At 39.8% G+C, this 23,833-nt stretch overlaps 1 non-coding gene across 1 annotated transcript; it reads left to right on the plus strand.

Moving 5' to 3' along the window:
• The first annotated feature begins 1,742 nt into the window (after positions 1–1,742).
• LOC112764651 (small nucleolar RNA R71) lies at positions 1,743–1,850 on the plus strand. Its single transcript, XR_003183275.1, has one exon. It is a non-coding gene; the product is annotated as a small nucleolar RNA R71 (small nucleolar RNA).
• Positions 1,851–23,833: the final 21,983 nt, after the last annotated feature.

A 23,833-nucleotide genomic window follows, 5' to 3' on the forward strand; every position in this document is an offset into this window, starting at 1 on the left:
CCAACAAGCGCTTCTTTAATGTCATTAGCTTGACAGAGGACTCTCATGGAGCCTCAGAAATGCTCAGAGCTATGTTGGAACCTCCCAACACCAAACTTAGAGTTTGAATGTGGGGGTTCAACACCAAACTTAGAGTTTGGTTGTGGCCTCCCAACACCAAACTTAGAGTTTGACTGTGGGGGCTCTGTTTGGCTCTGTTTTGAGAGAAGCTCTTCATGCTTCTTCTCCATGGTGATAGAGGGATATCCTTGGGCCTTAAACACCAAGGATTCATCATTCACTTGAATGGTCAACTCTCCTCTATCAACATCAATCACAGCCTTTGCTGTGGCTAGGAAGGGTCTGCCAAGGATGATGGATTCATCCATGCACTTCCCAGTCTCTAGGACTATGAAATCAGTAGGGATGTAATGGTCTTCAACCTTCACCAGAACATCCTCTACAAGTCCATAGGCTTGTTTTCTTGAGTTGTCTGCCATCTCTAGTGAGATTTTTGCAGCTTGTACCTCAAAGATCCCTAGCTTCTCCATTACAGAGAGAGGCATGAGGTTTACACTTGACCCTAAGTCACACAAGGCCTTCTTGAAGGTCATGGTGCCTATGGTACAAGGTATTGAAAACTTCCCAGGATCCTGCCTCTTTTGAGGCAGTTTCTGCCTAGACAAGTCATCCAGTTCTTTGGTGAGCAAAGGGGGTTCATCCTCCCAAGTCTCATTTCCAAATAACTTGTCATTTAGCTTCATGATTGCTCCAAGGTATTTAGCAACTTGCTCTTCAGTGACATACTCATCCTCTTCAGAGGAAGAATACTCATCAGAGCTCATGAATGGCAGAAGTAAATCCAATGGAATCTCTATGGTCTCATTTTGAGCCTCAGATTCCCATGGTTCCTCATTGGGGAACTCATTGGAGGCCAGTGGACGTCCATTGAGGTCTTCCTCAGTGGCGTTCACTGCCTCTTCCTCCTCTCCAAATTCGGCCATGTTGATGGCCTTGCACTCTCCTTTTGGATTTTCTTCTGTATTGCTTGGGAGAGTACTAGGAGGGAGTTCAGTAATTTTCTTGCTCAGCTGACCCACTTGTGCCTCCAAATTCCTAATGGAGGACCTAGTTTCAGTCATGAAACTTTGAGTGGTTTTGATCAGATCAGAGACCATGGTTGCTAAGTCAGAGGTATTCTGCTTAGAACTCTCTATCTGTTGCTGAGAAGATGATGGAAAAGGCTTGCTATTGCTAAACCTGTTTCTTCCACCATTATTATTGTTGAAACCTTGTTGAGGTCTCTGTTAATCCTTCCATGAGAAATTTGGATGATTTCTCCATGAAGGATTATAGGTGTTTCCATAGGGTTCTCCCATGTAATTCACCTCTTCCATTGAAGGGTTCTCAGGATCATAAGCTTCTTCCTCAGATGAAGCTTCCTTAGTACTGCTTGGTGCATTTTGCATTCCAGACAGACTTTGAGAAATCATATTGACTTGTTGAGTCAATATTTTATTCTGAGCCAGTATGGCATTCAGAGTGTCAATCTCAAGAACTCCTTTCTTCTGACTAGTACCATTGTTCACAGGATTTCTTTCATAAGTGTACATGAATTGGTTATTTGCAACCATTTCAATCAGCTCTTGAGCTTCTGTAGGCATCTTCTTCAGATGAAGAGATCCTCTAGCAGAGCTAACCAAGGACATCTTGGACAGTTCAGAGAGACCATCATAGAAAATACCTATGATGCTCCATTTAGAAAGCATGTCAGAAGGACACTTTCTGATTAATTGTTTGTATCTTTCCCAAGCTTCATAGAGGGATTCTCCTTCCTTCTGTCTGAAGGTTTGGACTTCCACTCTAAGCTTACTCAATTTTTGAGGTGGAAAGAACCTTGCCAAGAAGGCATTGAGTAGCTTTTCCCAAGAGTCCAGGCTTTCTTTAGGTTGAGAGTCCAACCATGTTCTAGCTCTGTCTCTTACAGCAAAAGGGAATAGCATAAGTCTGTAGACCTCAGGGTCAACCCCATTAGTCTTAACAGTGTCACAGATTTGCAAGAATTCAGCTAGGAACTGATGAGGATCTTCCAATGGAAGTCCATGGAACTTGCAATTCTGTTGCATTAGAGAAACTAATTGAGGCTTAAGCTCAAAGTTGTTTGCTCCAATGGCAGGGATAGAGATGCTTCTCCCATAGAAGTCGGGAGTAGGTGCAGTAAAGTCACCCAGCACCTTCCTTGCATTGTTGGCATTGTTGTTGTTTTCGGCTGCCATAAGTTCTTCTTCTTTGAAGATTTCTGTTAGGTTCTCTACAGAGAGTTGTGCCTTGGCTTCTCTTAGCTTTCTCTTCAAAGTCCTTTCAGGTTCAGGATCAGCCTCAACAAGAATGCTTTTGTCCTTGCTCCTGCTCATAAGAAAGAAAAGGGAACAAGGAAATATGGAATCCTCTATGTCACAGTATAGAGATTCCTTGAGGTGTCAGAGGAAAAGAAAAATGGAAGGCAGAAGTAGAAAATTCGATCTTATCAAGAAAGATGGAGTTCGAATTTTGCATTAAGGAATAGTGTTAGTCCATAAATAGAAGGATGTGAGAAGAAGGGAAGTGGTTTTCGAAAATTAAGTAAAAGATTTTGAAAACATTTTTGAAAAACACTAATTGATTTTCGAAAATCAAGAGTGGAAAAGAAATCAAGTGATTTTTGAAAAAGATTTTGAAATTAGAAATCAAAAAGATTTGATTGAAAGCTATCTTGAAAAAGATGTGGTTAAAAAAATGTGATTGAGAAGATATGATTTGAAAAACATTTTAAAAGATTTGATTTTGAAAATTAATGACTTGGCTATTAAGAAAAGATATGATTCAAACATTAAACCTTTCTCAACAGAAAAGGCAACATACTTGAAATGTTGAATCAAATCATTAATTGATAGCAAGTATCTTTGAAAAAGGAAAGAAATTGATTTTGAAAACATATGATTGAAAAGATATGATTTGAAAAAAATTTGATTTTGAAAAACTTTGAAAACCTGAAAAAAATTGCATTGAAAAACAGAATCTTCCCTCTTGTGCCATCCTAGCGTTAAACGCCCAGAATGGTGCACATTCTGGCGTTTAACGCCCAAAACTATACCCTTTTGGGCGTTAAACGCCCAACCAGGTACCCTGGCTGGCGTTTAAACGCCAGTCTGTCCTTCTTCACTGGGTGTTTTGAACGCCCAGCTTTTTCTGTGCAATTCCTCTGCTGTATGTTCTGAATCTTCAATTCTCTGTATTATTGACTTAAGAAGACACAAATAAAAAATATTTTTGGATTTTTAATAATAAAGAAAAATCAAAATGCAACAAGAATCAAATAACAATGCATGCAAGACACCAAACTTAGCAGTTTGTATACTACTGACACTAATGAGAATGCATATGAGACACACAGAAACACTCAAGTCAAGAGAATTCAAAGACCAGAGTAAGAAATCATCAAGAATTATTTGAAGATCCTTAAGACACATGAATGAATGCATGCAATTGACACCAAACTTAAAATGAAACACTAGACTCAAACAAGAAATTTTTGGGTTTTATGATTTTGTAAATTTTTTTGCTTTTTTTCGAAAATAAAGTGGAAAAGAAGTATCAAAATTCTTAAATGAGAATTCCAGGAATCAGTGCAATGCTAGTCTAAGACTCCGGTCCAGGAATTAGACATGGCTTCACAGCCAGCCAAGCTTTCAAAGAAAGCTTCGGTCCAAAACACTAGACATGGCCAAAGGCCAGCCAAGCCTTAGCACATCACTGCTCCAAAAGCAAGATTGATAGAAATCTACAAGCTCTTGTGATGATAAGTTGAAACCTCGGTCCAATGAAATTAGACATGGCTTCACAGCCAGCCAGACTTCAACAAATCATCATGAAACTCTAGAATTCATCTTCAAGAATTTCGAAAAAAAAAAATACCTAATCTAAGCAACAAGATGAACCGTCAGTTGTCCAAACTCAACAATCCCAGAAATTTGGCACTGATGTTACCGGACCAAAAGCTTGCTCAAAACTTGAACAATCCCCGGCAACGGCGCCAAAAACTTGGTGCGCGAAATTGTGAACAATACTTTTCACAACTCTCATAATCCCCGGTCATGAACCCCAAAAACTTGGTGCTCAATACCATGGCATTAACACAACTTCGCACAACTAACCAGCACGTGCACTGGGTCGTCCAAGTAATAAACCTTACGCGAGTAAGGGTCGATCCCACGTAGATTGTTAGTATGAAGCAAGCTATAGTCATCTTGTAAATCTTAGTCAGGCAAACTCAAATGGATGTAGGTGATAAATGCATAAAACATAAAGATAAGGATAGAGATACTTATGTAATTCATTGGTAGGAACTTCAGACAAGCGTATGAAGATGCCTTCCCTTCCGTCTCTCTGCTTTCCTACTGTCTTCATCCAATCCTTCTTACTCCTTTCCATGGCAAGCTCAAGCAAGGGTTTCACCGTTGTCAGTGGCTACCTCCCATCCTCTCAGTGGAAATGTTCAACGCACTCTGTCACGGCACGGCTATCCATCTGTCGGTTCTCAATCAGGCCGGAATAGAATCCAGTGATTCTTTTGCGTCTGTCACTAACGCCCCGCCCTCAGGAGTTTGAAGCACGTCACAGTCATTCAATCATTGAATCCTACTCATAATACCACAGACAAGGTTAGACCTTCCGGATTCTCTTGAATGCCGCCATCAGTTCTAGCCTACACCACGAAGACTCTGATCTCACGGAATGGCTGGCTCGTTTGTCAGGCGAGCACTCGGTTGTCAGGCGATCAACCATGCATCGTGTATCAGGAATCCAAGAGATATCCACCCAATCGAAGGTAGAACGGAGGTGGTTGTCAGTCACACGTTCATAGGTGAGAATGATGATGAGTGTCATGGATCATCACATTCATCAAGTTGAAGAACAAGTGGTATCTTAGAACAAGAACAAGCGGAATTGAATAGAAGAACAATAGTAATTGCATTAATACTCGAGGTACAGCAGAGCTCCACACCTTAATCTATGGTGTGTAGAAACTCCACCGTTGAAAATACATAAGAACAAGGTCTAGGCATGGCCGAATGGCCAGCCTCCCAACGAGGGTTCAATCATAAAAACATGATCAAAAGCTCTCAATACAATAGTAAAAGGTCCTACTTATAGAAAACTAGTAACCTAAGGTGTACAGAGATGAGTAAATGACATAAAAATCCACTTCCGGGCCCACTTGGTGTGTGCTTGGGCTGAGCAATGAAGCATTTTCGTGTAGAGACTCTTCTTGGAGTTAAACGCCAGCTTTTATGCCAGTTTGGGCGTTTAACTCCCATTTGGGTGCCAGTTCCGGCGTTTAACGCTGGAATTCCTGAGGGTGACTTTGAACGCCGGTTTGGGCCATCAAATCTTGGGCAAAGTATGGACTATCATATATTGCTGGAAAGCCCAGGATGTCTACTTTCCAACTCCGTTGAGAGCGCGCCAATTGGGCTTCTGTAGCTCCAGAAAATCCACTTCGAGTGCAGGGAGGTCAGAATCCAACAGCATCTGCAGTCCTTTTTGGTCTCTGAATCAGATTTTTGCTCAGGTCCCTCAATTTCAGCCAGAAAATACCTGAAATCACAGAAAAACACACAAACTCATAGTAAAGTCCAGAAAAAATGAATTTTAACTAAAAACTAATAAAAATATACTAAAAACTAACTAGATCATACTAAAAACATACTAAAAACAATGCCAAAAAGCGTACAAATTATCCGCTCATCACTTCTCTTAAATGAAAAATGTTTTAATTCAAAAGAACAAGAAGTACATGAATTTCGAATTTATCCTTGAATTTAGTTTAATTATATTGATGTGGTGACAATACCTTTTTTTTCTGAATGAATGATTGAACAGTGCATATTTTTTATCTTGTTGTTTATGAATGTTAAAACTGTTGGCTCTTGAAAGAATGATGAACAAAGAGAAATGCTATTGATGATCTGAAAAATCATGAAATTGATTCTTGAAGCAAGAAAAAGCAGTGAAAATAAAAAGCTTTCGAAAAAAAATAATATGGCGAAAAAAATAGAAAGAAAAAGAAAAAGCAAGCAGAAAAATCCAATAGCCCTTAAAACCAAAAGGCAAGGGTAAAAGGATCCAAGGCTTTGAGCATCAATGGATAGGAGGGCCGAAGGAAATAAAATCCAGGCCTATGCGGCTAAATCAAGCTGTCCCTAACCATGTGCTTGTGTCATGAAGGTCCAAGTGAAAAGCTTGAGACTGAGTGGTTAAAGTCGTGATCCAAAGCAAAAGAGTGTGCTTAAGAGCTCTGGACACCTCTAACTAGGGACTCTAGCAAAGCTGAGTCACAATCTGAAAAGGTTCACCCAGTCATGTGTCTGTGGCATTTATGTATCCGGTGGTAATACTGGAAAACAAAATGCTTAAGGCCACGGCCAAGACTCATAAGTAGCTGTGTTCAAGAATCAACATGCTTAACTAGGAAAGTCAATAACACTATCTGAAATTCTAAGTTCCTAGAGAAGCCAATCATTCTAAACTTCAAAGGAAAAAGTGAGATGCCAAAACTGTTCTGAAGCAAAAAGCTACAAGTCCCGCTCATCTAATTAGAATTAATATTCATTGATATTTTGGAATTTATAGTATATTCTCTTCTTTTTATCCTATTTGATTTTCAGTTGCTTGGGGACAAGCAACAATTTAAGTTTGGTGTTGTGATGAGCGGATAATTTATACGCTTTTTGGCATTGTTTTTAGGTAGTTTTTAGTAAGTTCAAGCTACTTTTAGGGATGTTTTTATTAGTTTTTATGCTAAATTCACATTTCTGGACTTTACTATGAGTTTATGTGTTTTTCTGTGATTTCAGGTAATTTCTGGCTGAAATTGAGGGACTTGAGCAAAACTCTGAAAAAAGGCTGACAAAAGGACTGCTAATGCTGTTGGAATCTGACCTCCCTGCATTCGAAATGGATTTTCTGGAGCTACAGAACTCCAAATGGCGCGCTCTCAACGGCGTTGGAAAGTATACATCCAGAGCTTTCCAGCAATATATAATAGTCCATACTTTATTCGGAAATTGATGACGTAACTTGGCATTGAACGCCAAGTACATGCTGCTGTCTAGAGTTAAACACCAGAAACACGTCATGATCCGGCGTTGAACGCCCAAAACACGTTATAACTTGGAGTTCAACTCCAAGAAAAGCCTCAGCTCGTGGATAGATCAAGCTCAGCCCAAGCATACACCAAGTGGGCCCCGGAAGTGGATTTATGCATCAATTACTTACTCATGTAAACCCTAGTAGCTAGTGTAGTATAAATAGGATAAGTTACTATTGTATTAGCCATCTTTTGACAGTTTAATCTTTTGACTTTGTAGTCTTTGATCATTCGGTCTCTTGATCATTCAGGGGGCTGGCCATTCGGCCATGCCTGAACCTTTCACTTATGTATTTTCAACAGTGGAGTTTCTGCACACCATAGACTAAGGGTGTGGAGCTCTGCTGTACCTCAAGTTTCAATACAATTATTATTACTCTCTATTCAATTCTCTTTTATTCTTATTCCAAGATATACGTTACACTTAACTTTGATGAATGTGATGATCCGTGACACTCATCATCATTCTCACCTATGAACGCGCGTGATTGACAACCACTTCCGTTCTACTCTAGGCCGGGCGCATATCTCTTAGATTCCCCAGCAGAATCTTCGTGGTATAAGCTAGATAGATGGTGGCATTCATGAGGATCCAAAAAGTCTAAACCTTGTCTATGGTATTCCGAGTAGGATTCTGGGATTGAATGACTGTGATGAGCTTCAAACTCCTGAAGGCTGGGCGTGATGACAAGCGCAAAAGAATCAAGGGATTCTATTCCAACCTGATTGAGGACTGACAGATGATTAGCCGTGCTGTGACAAAGCATAGGAACGTTTTCACTGAGAGGATGGGATGTAGCCATTGACAACGGTGATGCCCTACATACAGCTTGCCATGGAAAGGAGTAGGAAGGATTGGATGACTGTAATAAGAAAATAGAGATACGAGAGAAGCACAGCATCTCCATACACTTATCTGAAATCCCCACTATTGATTTACATAAGTATTTCTATCGCTTTTATTTTCTATTTATTATTAATTTTCGAATTCATCATAAACCAATTTAATCTGCCTAACTGAGATTTACAAGGTAACCATAGCTTGCTTCATACCAACAATCTCTGTGGGATCGACCCTTACTCACGTAACGTATTACTTGGATGACCCAGTACACTTGCTGGTTAGTTGAACGGAGTTGTGTCCACACATAAGTGCCATAATAATGATTCCATACAACAACAAAAAATACTACATTGATGTGATCACAATTTCGTCTACCAGGTGTCTTGTAAGCTGTCCGATAAGCCCAAAGCGCATCTGCAAGTCTAGTATTCCAGTCTCTTCTATGAGGCTTGACAATCTTCTCCAATATGCGCTTTATCTCTCTATTAAACACCTCGGCTTGGCCATTCATTTGTGGATGGTAAGTCGTCGCCACCTTATGAATAATGCCATGTTTCTTGAGCAGACCATCATTCTCCTGTTACAGAAATGAGAGCCTTGATCACTCACGATTGCTCGTGGTGATCTAAAGCAACAAATAATATTATTTTGAACAAAAGAAACAACAACGTTAGCATTATCAGTACGAGTAGGAATTGCTTCCACCCATTTAGAAACATAATCAACAGCTAACAAGATGTATAAGAAACCATTAGAGTTTGGAAGTGGACCCATGAAGTCAATACCCCAAACATAAAAAATTTCACAAAACAACATAAGTTGTTGGGGCATCTCATGCCTCTTGGATATATTTCCGAACCTTTGGCATTGGGGACAAGAGTCACAGAAAACATTAGCATCCTTGAAAAGTGTGGGCCACCAAAATCTACAGTCTAAATTTTTTTTATAGCTGTTCTTTGAGGACCAAAATGTCCACCACCCTCAGAAGAGTGGCAAGCCTCTAAAATTGACTGGAATTTGGATTGTGGCACATACCTTTTAATTATTTGGTCAGCACCACATCTCCACAAATATGGGTCATCCCATATGTAATACTTGGACTCGCTTTTAAGCTTGTCCTTTTGGTTCTTAGAAAAATTAGGAGCAAAGGTGCGACTAACCAAATAATTAGCTATGGGTGCATACCAAGGAACCACCTCAGATATTGCTTGCAAGCTATCAAGTGGAAAAGCATCATTGATAGGAGTGGAGTCACTCTTAATATGCTCTAGGCAACTCAAGTAGTCCGCCACTAAATTTTGGGAACCACTCCTATATTTGATCTCTAAATCAAATTCTTGCAACAACAATATCCAACGGATTAACCTTGGTTTAGACTCTTTCTTAGCTAACAAATATTTCAATGCCGCATGATCTGAATATACTACCATCTTAGTACCAAGTAAATAAGCTCGAAATTTATCCAAAGCAAAAAAATAGCCAACAGTTCTTTTTCAGTGGTAGTACAATTAGACTGGGCACCATCTAAAGGTTTAGAAGCATAAGCAATAATATAAGGGTCCTTACCTTCGCGCTGAGCCAGCGCCGCTCCTACCGCATAGTTGGATGCGTCACACATGATTTCAAACGGTCTACTCCAATCAGACCCTCTCACAATAGGAGCTTGGGTCAAGGCAATCTCTAGCTTGTCAAATGCTTTCATGCAATCTTCACTCAACTCAAACTCTACGTCCTTCTGCAGCAGTCGGGACAAAGGCAATGCAACCTTACTGAAGTCCTTAATAAAATGCCAATAGGAACCTGCATGACCAGGAAACGAACGGACTTCCCTCACGGAGGAGGGGTAAGGTAAACCAGAAATAACATCTACCTTTGCAGGATCAACAAATATACCAGTATTAGAAACAATATGTCCTAGAACAATACCTTGCTTTACCATAAAATGACATTTTTCAAAATTAAGTACAAGGTTTGAACTAACACACCTTTCTAATACTCTAGCTAGACTATCCAAACAAAGGTCAAAGGAATCACCACAGACACTAAATTCATCCATAGAAACTTCCATACAATGCTCAAGAAGATCTGAGAAGATACTCATCATGCATCTTTGAAACGTAGTCGGTGCATTACATAAGCCAAAAGGCATTCTCTTATATGCATACGTTCTAAAGGGGCATGTAAAAGTTGTTTTCTCTTGATCTTCTGGAGCAATATGGATTTGAAAATAACCAGTGTAACCATCTAGAAAATAGTAGTGTGATTTACTTGACAGGCGATCAAGCATTTGATCGATGAAAGGTAGTGGGTAGTGATCCTTGCGAGTAGCCTGGTTCAAGCGCCTGTAATCAATGCATACCCTCTAGGAATTCTGCACTCTTATAGCCATGAGTTCCCCATGCTCATTCTTCACTGTTGTGACACCAGACTTCTTCGGGACCACCTATACTGGGCTAACCTATTCACTATCCGAGATTGGATAGATGATGTCGGCTTCAAGCAGTCGGGTCACCTCATTCTTCACAACTTCCAAAATGGTGGGGTTCAACCGCCTTTGAGGTTGACGGATAGGCCTTGTTCCCTCCTCTATAAATATGTGGTGCTCACAGACTTGAGGGCTTATACCTACTATGTCCGCCAAACTCCACCCAATAGCTTTCTTGTGTCTTCTCAGCACACTAAGCAAACACTCCTCTTGTTGGGAAGTAAATTCCTTGGCAATGATAATGGTGCGCGAAATTGTGAACAATACTTTTTCACAACTCTCATAATCCCCGGTCATGAACCCCAAAAACTTGGTGTTCAATACCATGGCATTACACAACTTCGCACAACTAACCAGCAAGTGCACTGGGTCGTCCAAGTAATAAACCTTACGCGAGTAAGGGTCGATCCCACGGAGATTGTTAGTATTGAAGCAAGCTATGGTCATCTTGTAAATCTTAGTCAGGCAAACTCAATTGATAATGGTGATGAACGAAAATAACACAAAGGTAAAGATAGAGATACTTATGTAATTCATTGGTAGGAACTTCAGATAAGCGCATGAAGATGCCTTCCCTTCCGTCTCTCTGCTTTCCTACTGTCTTCATCCAATCCTTCTTATTCCTTTCCATGGCAAGCTTGTGTAGGGTTTCACCGTTGTCAATGGCTACCTCCCATCCTCTCAGTGAAAGCGATTGCATATGCTCTGTCACAGCATAGCGGAATTCATCTGTCGGTTCTCAATCAGGCCGGAATAGAATCCAGTGATTCTTTTGCGTCTGTCACTAACGCCCCGCCTTCAGGAGTTTGAAGCACGTCACAGTCATTCAGTCATTGAATCCTACTCAGAATACCACAGACAAGGTTAGACCTTCCCGATTCTCTTGAATGCTGCCATCAGTTCTCGCCTATACCACGAAGATTCCGATTAAAGAATCCAAGAGATATTCACTAGAGCCTTGGTTGCTTGTAGAACAAAAGTGGTTGTCAGTCACCTTGTTCATGGGTGAGAATGATGATGAGTGTCACGGATCATCACATTCATCAAGTTGAAGAACAAGTGATATCTTAGAACAAGAACAAGCGGAATTGAATGGAAGAACAATAGTAATTGCATTGATACTCGAGGTACAGCAGAGCTCCACACCTTAATCTATGGTGTGTAGAAGCGCCACCATTGAAAATACATAAGAACAAGAGTGATCATTGGTTTCGGTCCCAGAGAGGGAACCAGAAGAACCCAGATGAAAATACAATAGTAAAAGGTCCTATATATAGAGAACTAGTAGCCTAGGGTGTACAGAGATGAGTAAATGACATAAAAATCCACTTCCGGGCCCACTTGGTGTGTGCTTGGGCTGAGCATTGAAGCATTTTCGTGTAGAGACTCTTCTTGGAGTTAAACGCCAGCTTTTATGCCAGTTTGGGCGTTTAACTCCCATTTGGGTGCCAGTTCCAGCGTTTAACGCTGGGATTTCTGAGGGTGACTTTGAACGCCGGTTTGGGCCATCAAATCTTGGACAAAGTATGGACTATCATATATTGCTGGAAAGCCCAGGATGTCTACTTTCCAACGCCGTTGAGAGCGCGCCAATTGGGCTTCTGTAGCTCCAGAAAATCCACTTCGAGTGCAGGGAGGTCAGAATCCAACAGCATCTGCAGTCCTTTTCAGTCTCTGAATCAGATTTTTGCTCAGGTCCCTCAATTTCAGCCAGAAAATACCTGAAATCACAGAAAAACACACAAACTCATAGTAAAGTCCAGAAAAGTGAATTTTAACTAAAAACTAATAAAAATATACTAAAAACTAACTATATCATACCAAAAACGTACTAAAAACAATGCCAAAAAGTGTATAAATTATCCGCTCATCACAACACCAAACTTAAATTGTTGCTTGTCCTCAAGCAACTGAAAATCAAGTAAGATAAAAAGAAGAGAATATACTATAGACTCCAAATTATCAATGAAACTTGGCTCCAAATTAGATGAGCGGGACTAGTAGCTTTTTGCCTCCGAACAGTTTTGGCATCTCACTTTATCCTTTGAAATTCAGAATGATTGGCTTCTTTAGGAACTCAGAATCCAGATAGTGTTATTGATTCTCCTAGTTAAGTATGATGATTCTTGAACATAGCTACTTATTGAGTCTTGGCTGTGGCCCAAAGCACTCTGTCTTTCAGTATTACCACCGGATACATACATGTCACAGACACATAATTGGGTGAACCTTTTCAGATTGTGACTCAGCTTTGCTAAAGTCCCCAATTAGAGGTGTCCAGGGTTCTTAAGCACACTCTTATTTGCCTTGGATCACAACTCTTATTATATATTTTTCGTTTTTCTTCTTTTTTTTTTGAATAGAAATGCTTTTTCTTGCTTCAAGAATCATTTTAATGATTTTTCAGATCCTCAGTAACATGTCTCCTTTTTCATCATTCTTTCAAGAGCCAACAATTTTAACATTCATGAACAACAAATTCAAAAGACATATGCACTGTTTAAGCATACATTCAGAAAACAAAAAGTATTGTCACCACATCAAACTAATTAAGCTAGTTTTAAAGATGAATTTGAAATCCTGTACTTCTTGTTCTTTTGTGATAAAAACAGTTTTCATTTAAGAGAGGTGATGGATTCATAGGACATTCATAACTTTAAGGCATAGACACTAAGACACTAATGATCATAAGACACAAACATAGATAAACATAAGCATAAAAATTCGAAAAACAAGAAAATAAAGAACAAGGAGATTAAAGAACGGGTCCACCTTAGTGATGGCGGCTCGTTCTTCCTCTTGAAGGTCTTATGGAGTGCTTGAGCTCCTCAATGTTTCTTCCTTGTCTTTGTTGCTCCTCTCTCATGATTCCTTGATCTTCTCTAATTTCATAGAGGAGGATGGAATGTTCTTGGTGCTCCACCCTTAGTTTAGTGATGGGCTTGAGGTCATGCCTTCTCAGTTGAACCGGCTTCCCTCTTGAATTTCTCTTTCATTAGGTGCCCTCTTCACAAATGTCTGTGAGGACTTGGTCCAACCTTTGATCAAAGTTGACCCTTTTTGAGTTTGAAAGGGACCTCATGGATCACCTTATTCATGGCCACAACTTCATAGAAGTGGTCTTGATGCACCCTTGAGATGAATCTCTCCATCTCCCATGACTCAGAGGTGAAAGCTTTTGCCTTCCCTTTCCTCTTTCTAGAGGTTTCTTCGGCCTTGGATGCCATAAATGGTTATGGAAAAACGAGAAGCAACGCTTTTACCACACCAAACTTAAAAGGTTTGCTCGTCCTCGAGCAAAAGAAGAAAGAAGAGAGTAGAAGAAGAAGAAATGGAGGAGAGGGAGATGGCTTTGTGGTTCGGCCAAAAGGGGAAAAAGTAGTGTTTAGGGTGTGTGAAAATGAAGAAGTGAAGATGATAGTGGGATTTGATAGGTGGGGGGTTTTTGGGAGAGAGGTGTTGAAGTGTGATGAGCGGATATTTTGTACGCTTTTTGGGGGGTAATTTCATGTAGATTTTAGTATGTTTTAATTAATTTTTAGTAGAATATTATTAGTTTTTAGGCAAAAATCATATTTCTGGACTTTACTATGAGTTTGTGTGTTTTTCTGTGATTTCAGGTATTTTCTGGCTGAAATTGAGGGAGCTGAGCAAAAATCTGACTTAGGCTGAAAAAGGAGTGCTGATGCTGTTGGATCCTGACCTCCCTGCACTCGAAATGGATTTTCTTGAGCTACAGGAGTCCAATTGGCGCGCTCTCAACGGCGTTGGAAAGTAGACATCCAGGGCTTTCCAGCAATATATAATAGTCCATACTTTGCGCAAGGATAGACGACGTAACTTGGCGTTAAACGCCAAGTTCATGCTGCTGTCTGGAGTTAAACGCCAGAAATACGTCATGATCCGGAGTTGAACGCCCAAAACACGTCATAACCTGGAGTTTGACGCCAAGAAAGGCCTCCACACGTGGAAAGCTTTAGTCTCAGCCCCAGCACACACCAAGTGGGCCCCAGAAGTGGATTTCTGCACCAATTATCTTAGTTTATTCATTTTCTGTAAACCTAGGGTACTAGTTTACTATTTAAATAACTTTTACAGACATTTCTTGTACCTCATGACATTTTCAGATCTGAATTACATACTTTGTGACGGCATGAGTCTCTAAACTCCATTGTTGGGGGTGAGGAGCTCTGCAGCGTCTCGATGATTTAATACAATTCCTTTGTTTTCCATTCAAACATGCTTGTTCTTATCTAAGACGTTTATTCGCGCTTAATTGTTCTGGGATTGAATGACTGTGACGTGCTTCAAACTTTAACCTGCTGGGCGTTAGTGACAGATGCAAAAGAGTGATTCTATTCCAGTAGGAGCGGGAACCAACCGGTGATTAGCCGCACTGTGACAGAGTGCGTGAGCATAGTTTTCACTGCGAGGATGGGAAGTAGCCACTGACAACAGTGACACCCTACATAGAGCTTGCCATGGAAGGAACCTGCGTGTGAGAAGAGGATTTCAAGGAAGAGTTGAAGTCAGAAGACAAAGCATCTCCAAAACTCCAACATATTCCCCAGTACTGCATATCAAAGTAACATTGTTCCCTCTTTTATTTTTATAATCAAATCTAGTAATTTCACTTTTAATCCAAATAATCCTATTGATATCCTGACTAAGATTAATAAAATAAATATTGATTGCTTCAAACCAATAATCTCTGTGGATTCGACCCTTACTCACGTAAGGTATTACTTGGACGACCCAGTACACTTGCTGGTTAGTTGAACGGAATTGTGCAAGTAATCAGTTAGTTAAATTAGTTCTCCTTGGCACATGCCAAAGAGCCATTAATTAAGGATCACAATTTCGTCCACCAAGTTTTTGGCGCCGTTGCCGGGGATTATTGAGTTTGAACAATTGAAGGTTTATTTTATTTCTTAGATTAGGAATAATTTATTTTTATTTTTATTCTTATTTTTATAGAGTCATTAAATCTTGATAGGATAGTTTCTTTTCAAAAATTTCTTTTCAAAAATATTATTTTCTTTTAATTAATTGCTAATTTTCGTGAGTTTTAGTGTCTTGTTCTAAGTTTGGTGTTAATTGCATGTTTTATATGTTCTTTGAAAATTTCGTGTTAGTGTTCTTGGTTCTTCCTTGATCTTTAAGTTGTTCTTGATAATTGGTTATACCCTTTGGAACCTTTTTCAAAAATAATTTTTCTTGGATTGAATCTTGTGCCAAACTTTAAGTTTGGTGTTTTCTTATTAATCTTTTTTTCTAATTTTCGAAAATTTTCTTCAAGTTTTCTAAAAATTTTAAGTTTGGTGTTCTTTCTTTTGTTCTTGGTGTTCTTGTGAATCTTCAAGGTGTTCTTGAGTTTTTCTTGTGTTTTGATCTTAAAATTTTTAAGTTTGGTGTTCCTTGGTGTTTTCCCTCCAAAAATTTTCGAAAATAAGGAGCACTAGATCTAAAAATTTTAAGTCTTGTGTCTTTTGTGTGCTTTTCTCTTTCATCATAAAATTCAAAATTCAAAAAAAAAAATTATTTTCTAACCACTTTTTCGAAATTTTTTAAATTTTTAGATTTTAATTTCATTTTTTTCGAAAAAAAAATATATTTTTAACTTCTTTTTTCTTTATTCCATTTTTATTTATTCCATTACTATAAAATAAATAATTCTCAACATATAAATTCTCAACTTGTATTCAATCATGGAAGCAAGTAGGAATGAACAGTCCAAAAGGACTCTGGGGTCATATGCTAACCCCACTACTGCTTCATATGGGAGTAGTATCTGTATACCCTCCATTGGAGTTAGTAGCTTTGAGCTGAATCCTCAGCTCATTATCATGGTGTAGCAAAACTGCCAGTACTCTGGTCTTCCACATGAAGAACCTACAGAATTTCTGGCACAATTTCTGCAAATTGCTGATACAGTACATGATAAGGAAGTAGATTAGGATGTCTACAGATTATTACTGTTTCCATTTGCTGTAAAAGATCAAGCTAAGAGGTGGTTAAACAACCAGCCTAAGAACAGCATAAAAACATGGAAACAGCTGTCAGAAAAATTCCTGAATCACTATTTCCCTCCAAAACGGATGACACAGCTAAGGCTAAGCATCCAAGGCTTCAAACAAGGAGATAATGAATCCCTTTATGATGCCTGGGAGAGATACAGATAGATGCTAAGAAAATGCCCCTCTGAAATGTTTTCAGAATGGGTGCAATTAGACATCTTCTATTATGGGCTTACAGAAAAAGCTCAGATTTCTCTAGACCACTCAGCTGGTGGATCTATACATATGAGAAAAACAATTGAAGAAGCTCAAGAGCTCATTGATACAGTTGCTAGAAATCAGCATCTGTATCTAAGCAGTGAATCTTCCATGAAAGAAGAAGCTAAAACAGTAACTGCTGAACTTAGTCCGGTGGATCAGGCTAATGAATTTAATCAACAATTAGACTTTCTAACTCAGCAGCTAGCCGAATTCAAGGAAATGCTACAGGAAACAAGAATGGCTAACAGGAACATGGAAGTGCAATTAAAACAGACAGAAAAGCAACTGTCAAAACAAATAGCAGATGAATGCCAAGCAGTTCAATTAAGAAGTGGGAAAACATTAAATACCTCACTTCAAAGCAGCAAGAAGACAGGAAATGAACAAATAGCTGCTCAAAATCCCTCTGAGGACAGGCAGAGCCCAGAAAGGGATAAAGCTGGCGCTGAACGCCCAGACCATGCTCATTCCTGGCGTTCAACGCCAGAAACAAGCATGGATCTGGCGTTGAACGCCCAAAAGGAACATGGTTCTGGCGTTCAAACGCCAGTGACAAGCAAGGAGGTGGCGTTTAACGCCACCCCAGCTTCCACTCCTGGTATTCAAACGCCAGTGGGTGATCAGTCACATACAAGTGCTGATAACAATCCTTCTAAAAAGGCTTCCCAACCCACTTCTGTAGGTAATAAACCTGCAGCAACTAAGGTTGAGGAATACAAAGCCAAAATGCCTTATCCTCAAAAACTCCGCCAGGCGGAACAGGATAAGCAATTTGCCCGCTTTGCAGACTATCTCAGGACTCTTGAAATAAAGATTCCGTTTGCAGAAGCACTTGAGCAAATACCTTCTTATGCTAAGTTCATGAAAGAGATCTTAAGTCATAAGAAGGATTGGAGGGAAACTGAAAAAGTTTACCTCACTGAAGAATGCAGTGCAGTCATTCTGAAAAGCTTACCTGAGAAGCTTAAAGATCCTGGGAGCTTTATGATACCATGCACATTAGAAGGTGTTTGTACCAAGCAAGCTTTATGCGATCTTGGGGCAAGTATCAACCTAATACCTGCATCTACTATCAGAAAGCTTGGTTTGACTGGAGAAATCAAACCAACCAGGATATGTCTTCAACTTGCTGATGGCTCCATTAAATACCCATCAGGCGTGATAGAAGACATGATTGTCAAGGTTGGGCCATTTGCCTTTCCTACTGACTTTGTGGTGCTGGAAATGGAGGAGCACAAGAGTGCAACTCTCATTCTAGGAAGACCTTTCCTAGCAACTGGCCGAACCCTCATTGATGTCCAAAAAGGGGAAGTAACCTTGAGAGTCAATGAGGAGGAGTTCAAGTTGAATGTTGTTAAAGCCATGCAACATCCAGACACCCCAAATGACTGCATGAGTGTTGATCTTATTGACTCTCTGGTAAGAGAGGTCAATATGGCTGAGAGTCTCGAATCAGAGCTGGAGGACATCTTTAAAGATGTTCAGCCTGATTTGGAGGAATCAGAGAAGATAATAGAACCTCTAAAAATCCCTCAAGAAGAGGAGAAACCTCCAAAACCCGAGCTCAAACCATTGCCACCATCCCTGAAATATGCATTTCTGGGAGAAGGTGAAACCTTTCCTGTAATTATAAGCTCTACCTTAGAGCCACAGGAAGAGGAAGCACTAATTCAAGTGCTAAGGACGCACAAGACAGCTCTTGGGTGGTCCATTAGTGATCTTAAGGGCATTAGCCCAGCCAGATGCATGCACAAAATCTTGCTGGAGGATGACGCCAAGCCAGTGGTTCAACCACAAAGGCGGCTGAACCCAGCTATGAAAGAAGTGGTGCAAAAAGAGGTCACTAAATTACTAGAGGCTGGGATTATTTATCCTATTTCTGACAGCCCCTGGGTGAGCCCTGTTCAAGTTGTCCCTAAGAAGGGTGGCATGACAGTGGTTCATAATGAAAAAAATGAACTGGTTCCTACAAGGACAGTTACAGGGTGGCGTATGTGCATTGATTACAGAAGACTCAATACAGCCACCAGAAAGGATCATTTTCCTTTACCATTCATAGACCAGATGCTAGAAAGACTAGCAGGTCATGAATACTACTGCTTCCTGGATGGATATTCAGGTTATAATCAAATTGCAGTAGATCCCCAGGATCAGGAGAAAACGGCATTCACATGCCCATCTGGAGTATTTGCATACAGAAGGATGCCATTTGGCCTGTGCAATGCACCTGCAACTTTTCAAAGGTGCATGCTCTCTATTTTCTCTGATATGGTGGAAAAATTTCTGGAAGTCTTCATGGATGACTTTTCAGTATTTGGAGACTCATTCAGCTCCTGCCTTAATCATTTAGCACTTGTTCTGAAAAGATGCCAAGAGACTAACCTGGTTTTAAACTGGGAAAAATGTCACTTTATGGTGACTGAAGGAATTGTCCTTGGGCACAAAATTTCGAACAAGGGGATAGAGGTGGACCAAGCTAAGGTAGAAGTAATTGAAAAATTACCACCACCTGCTAATGTTAAGGCAATCAGAAGCTTTGTGGGACATGCAGGGTTCTATAGGAGGTTTATAAAGGATTTTTCAAAAATTGCCAAACCTCTGAGCAACCTGCTAGCTGCAGACACGCCATTCATCTTTAATGAAGAGTGTCTGCAGGCATTTGAAACTCTGAAAGCTAAATTGGTTACAGCACCAATCATCTCTGCACCAGACTGGACATTACCATTTGAACTAATGTGTGATGCCAGTGACCATGCCATTGGTGCAGTGTTGGGACAAAGGCATGACAAGTTTCTGCATGTCATTTACTATGCCAGCCGTGTGCTAAATGATGCACAGAAGAATTACACAACCACAGAAAAAGAGCTACTTGCAGTGGTTTACGCCATTGACAAATTCAGATCCTACTTAGTAGGATCAAAAGTGATTGTGTACACTGATCATGCTGCTCTTAAATATCTACTCACAAAGCAAGATTCAAAACCCAGACTATCAGATGGGTGCTACTTCTGCAAGAGTTTGATATAGAAATAAGAGACAGAAAAGGGACAGAAAATCAAGTAGCAGATCACCTGTCCCGAATAGAACCAGTGGAAGGGGCGTCCCTCCCTCTCACTGAAATTTCTGAAACCTTTCCGGATGAGCAATTACTAGCCGTCCAGGAAGTGCCATGGTTTGCAGACATTGCAAACTACAAGGCAGTGAGATTCATACCCAAAGAGTACAGTAAGGTGCAATCAAAGAAATTAATCACAGATGCAAAATACTATCTTTGGGATGAACCATATCTCTTTAAGAGATGTGCAGACGGAGTAATCCGTAGATGTGTGCCTAAAGAAGAAGCACAGAGGATCCTTTGGCATTGCCATGGATCACAGTATGGAGGACATTTTGGAAGTGAACGAACAGCCACAAAAGTCCTCCAGAGTGGCTTCTACTGGCCTACTCTCTATAAAGATTCTCGAGCATTTGTGCTTAACTGTGATAGTTGCCAGAGATCAGGCAACCTGCCTCACAGCTATGCTATGCCTCAACAAGGAATCTTGGAAATTGAGTTGTTTGATGTATGGGGCATTGACTTCATGGGACCTTTCCCTCCATCATACTCAAACACCTATATTCTGGTGGCAGTGGATTATGTATCCAAATGGGTGGAGGCTATTGCAACACCCACTAATGACACTAAAACAGTGTTAAAATTCCTCCAGAAATATATCTTCAGCAGATTTGGTATCCCCAGAGTATTAATCAGTGATGGGGGCACTCATTTCTGTAATAAACAGCTCTACTCTGCTCTAGTACGTTATGGAGTCAACCACAGGGTGGCTACTCCATATCACCCACAAACTAATGGGCAGGCTGAAGTCTCAAATAGAGAACTTAAGAGAATCCTGGAACGGACTGTAATTAACCGTAGAAAGGATTGGACAAGAAGCTTGGATGATGCTCTGTGGGCATATAGAACAGCATTTAAGACCCCTATAGGGACCTCTCCATACCAGCTTGTGTATGGAAAGGCATGTCACTTTCCAGTGGAACTGGAACACAAGGCCTACTGGGCAACCAGATTCCTGAACCTTGATGCCAAATTAGCTGGAGAAAAACGATTGCTCCAGTTAAATGAGCTAGAGGAGTTTAGACTCAATGCTTTTGAAAATGCAAAAATTTACAAGGAAAAAGCAAAAAGATGGCATGATAAGAAATTGTCATCCAGAGTCTTTAAACCAGGACAAAAAGTCCTGCTATTCAACTCTAGGCTCAAATTATTCCCTGGGAAGTTAAAATCCCGGTGGAGAGGTCCATATGTAATCACAAGTGTATCACCATATGGATACATAGATCTTCAGGATAGTGACTCTAACAAAAAGTTCATTGTCAATGGACAAAGAGTTAAACACTATCTTGAAGATAATTTCGAGCAAGAGTGCTCAAGACTGAGATTACATTGAAGATCAGTGATAGTCCAGCTAATGACATTAAAGAAGCGCTTGCTGGGAGGCAACCCAGCCATTTACAAAGTTTATTTACTGATTAAATAAATTTTCTTTTCTTTACAGGTTTAAGTCTAAGTATCTTTAAAGGTGAAATAGCAAATTTACTGAAGTCCCAAGAGTTACAGAGAAATTTGGAAGCTCACGGGCATGAAAAAGCCAGTAAGAAACACTTTGGGCGTTAAATGCCCAAAAGAAGCACCTACTGGGCGTTTAACGCCAGTAAGGGTAGCCTTCTGGGCGTTAAACGCCAGAAAGGAGCATCTTCTGGGCGTTAAACGCCAGAAATATGCACCTTCTGGGCGTTTAACGCCAATCTGCTAGCATTCTGGGCGTTTAGAAAAACGCCCAGTAAAGAAGGACTTCCTGGCGTTCAACGCCAGAAAGAAGCATCACATGGGCGTTGAACGCCCAGGAGAAGCAACATGTGGGCGTTAAACGCCCAAACCATGCACCATGTGGGCGTTTAACGCCAGGATGGTGGGAGGAGGTACATTTTCGTTTTTCTTTGCATTTTTTTTCAAAATTTTTATGTTTCAATTCTTGATTTCTTGCATAAACATAATTCAAATTATCACTCTCAATTACAAAAAGTTTATCCTAATTTCTAAAATCCAATGATTGCAAATTTTTTAGATTTATCTTAACTCAAAAGAACAAATGGCTTTCCAATTCAATCCATCATCTTTTCAAATTTGTTTTCAACACATCAATTATCTTTTACAATCTTTTTCAAAATTAAATTTCAAATCTATCTTTTAAATTATAATTCATATCTTTTTTTCAAAATTATATCTTTTTCTGATCATATCTTTTAAAATCATATCTTCTATCTTATCTATTTCTTATTTTTTCGAAAATTTTCCCACCCCCCCTCCCTATTTATTGTGTTCGGCGTCCCCTCACCATCACCATTCCACAATTGCTCTCCTTCTATCCTTCTTCTTTCTTCTCCTTTGCTTGAGGACAAGCAAAACTCTAAGTTTGGTGTGCTTATCCGTGATCACAAAAATATACTCACTTAAGATCATGGCTCCTAAAGGAAAGCAAACCACCCCAAGAGGGAAGAAAGAAAGCGCTCCAAAGCCACTTTGGAATCAAGGGAAGTTCTTAACTAAAGAACATTCAGACCATTACTACAAGATAATGAGTCACAGATCAGTGATCCCGGAAGTCAGATTTGATCTGAAAGAAGATGAATATCCAGAGATCCAAGAGCAAATTCGAAACAGGAATTGGGAAATTCTGGCCAATCCTGAAACGAAAGTGGGGAAGAATATGGTTCAGGAATTCTATGCTAATCTATGGCAGACAGAAAGACAAAGAATCATTGGAGCTGCTCTCTTTGACCATAAGACCTTAGTCAGAGGAAAGATCATTCATACAAATTCTGACAAGATCAGGGAGATATTCAAGATTCCTCAACTGAAAGATGACCCAGATTCCTTTAACAGGAGAATGATGAGGGTCAATAAAGGGTTGGACAAGGTTCTGGAGGATATATGCATCCTTGGAGCCAAGTGGACTACCAGTACAACTGGCACCCCAGTTCAACTCAAAAGAGAAGATCTAAAACCAGTAGCCAGAGGCTGGCTGGACTTTATTTGTCGTTCCATATTGCCCACCAGCAACCATTCTGAAGTTACCATCAAAAGAGCTGTCATGATTCACTGCATCATGTTGGGAAAAGAAGTGGAAGTCCATCAGCTGATCTCCTGTGAGCTATATAAAATAGCAAACAGGAATTCTAAAGACGCCAAATTGGCTTATCCAAGCCTAGTTTCTATGCTTTGCAAAGATGCTGGAGTAAAGATGGGAATAACTGAATATATCCTAATTGAAAAGCCCATTACTGGAACATCAATGATCAGACAACAGCAGCAAGAGGATGCAACCAGAAGGAGAGCACAAGAAGCCCTCCCAGAACTGCCCCAATTCGAATATTGGGAACAGCTTGAGGCTTCTGTTTCCAGATTACAAGAAGCTATGGATCAAATAAAGGAAGAACAGAATAATCAAGGTAGCATGATTTGCAAACTACTCAAGGAACAGGAGGAGCAAGGGCGTGATCTAAGGGAGCTGAAGCGCCAAAAATTAATCCTTGAACCACACCCCAAAGAATTAGAGGAGCATCCACTCCTCAAAACAACAGGTTGCTGAGTTCCAATTTTTCTGTTTTAACTTAGGGATAATTATTCCTTTTAGAAATTGACCTTAGAAGATATTTAGTAGTAATTAGGATGTCTATTTTGATTTTATTTCCAATTAAGTTATAATCTATTTTTCTCATCATCATTAGGCATGAATAAAGTAGTAGATTTTCTTTTAGAATAAAGAAGTAATTTATATTTTTCGAGTTCTTAATAAATAAAATTTATAATTAATTATATGTGGTGGCAATACTTTTTGTTCTCTAAATGAATGCTTGAACAGTGCATAATATGTACTTTGAATTTGATGAATATTGGCTCCTGAAAGGATGAGGAACACGAAAAATATTGTTGATGATCTGAAAAATCATGAAATTGATTCTTGAAGCAAGAAAAAGCAGTCAAAAAAAAAAACACA

Source organism: Arachis hypogaea, chromosome 2, assembly GCF_003086295.3.
Source record: "Arachis hypogaea cultivar Tifrunner chromosome 2, arahy.Tifrunner.gnm2.J5K5, whole genome shotgun sequence".
Classification (NCBI taxonomy): domain Eukaryota; kingdom Viridiplantae; phylum Streptophyta; class Magnoliopsida; order Fabales; family Fabaceae; genus Arachis; species Arachis hypogaea.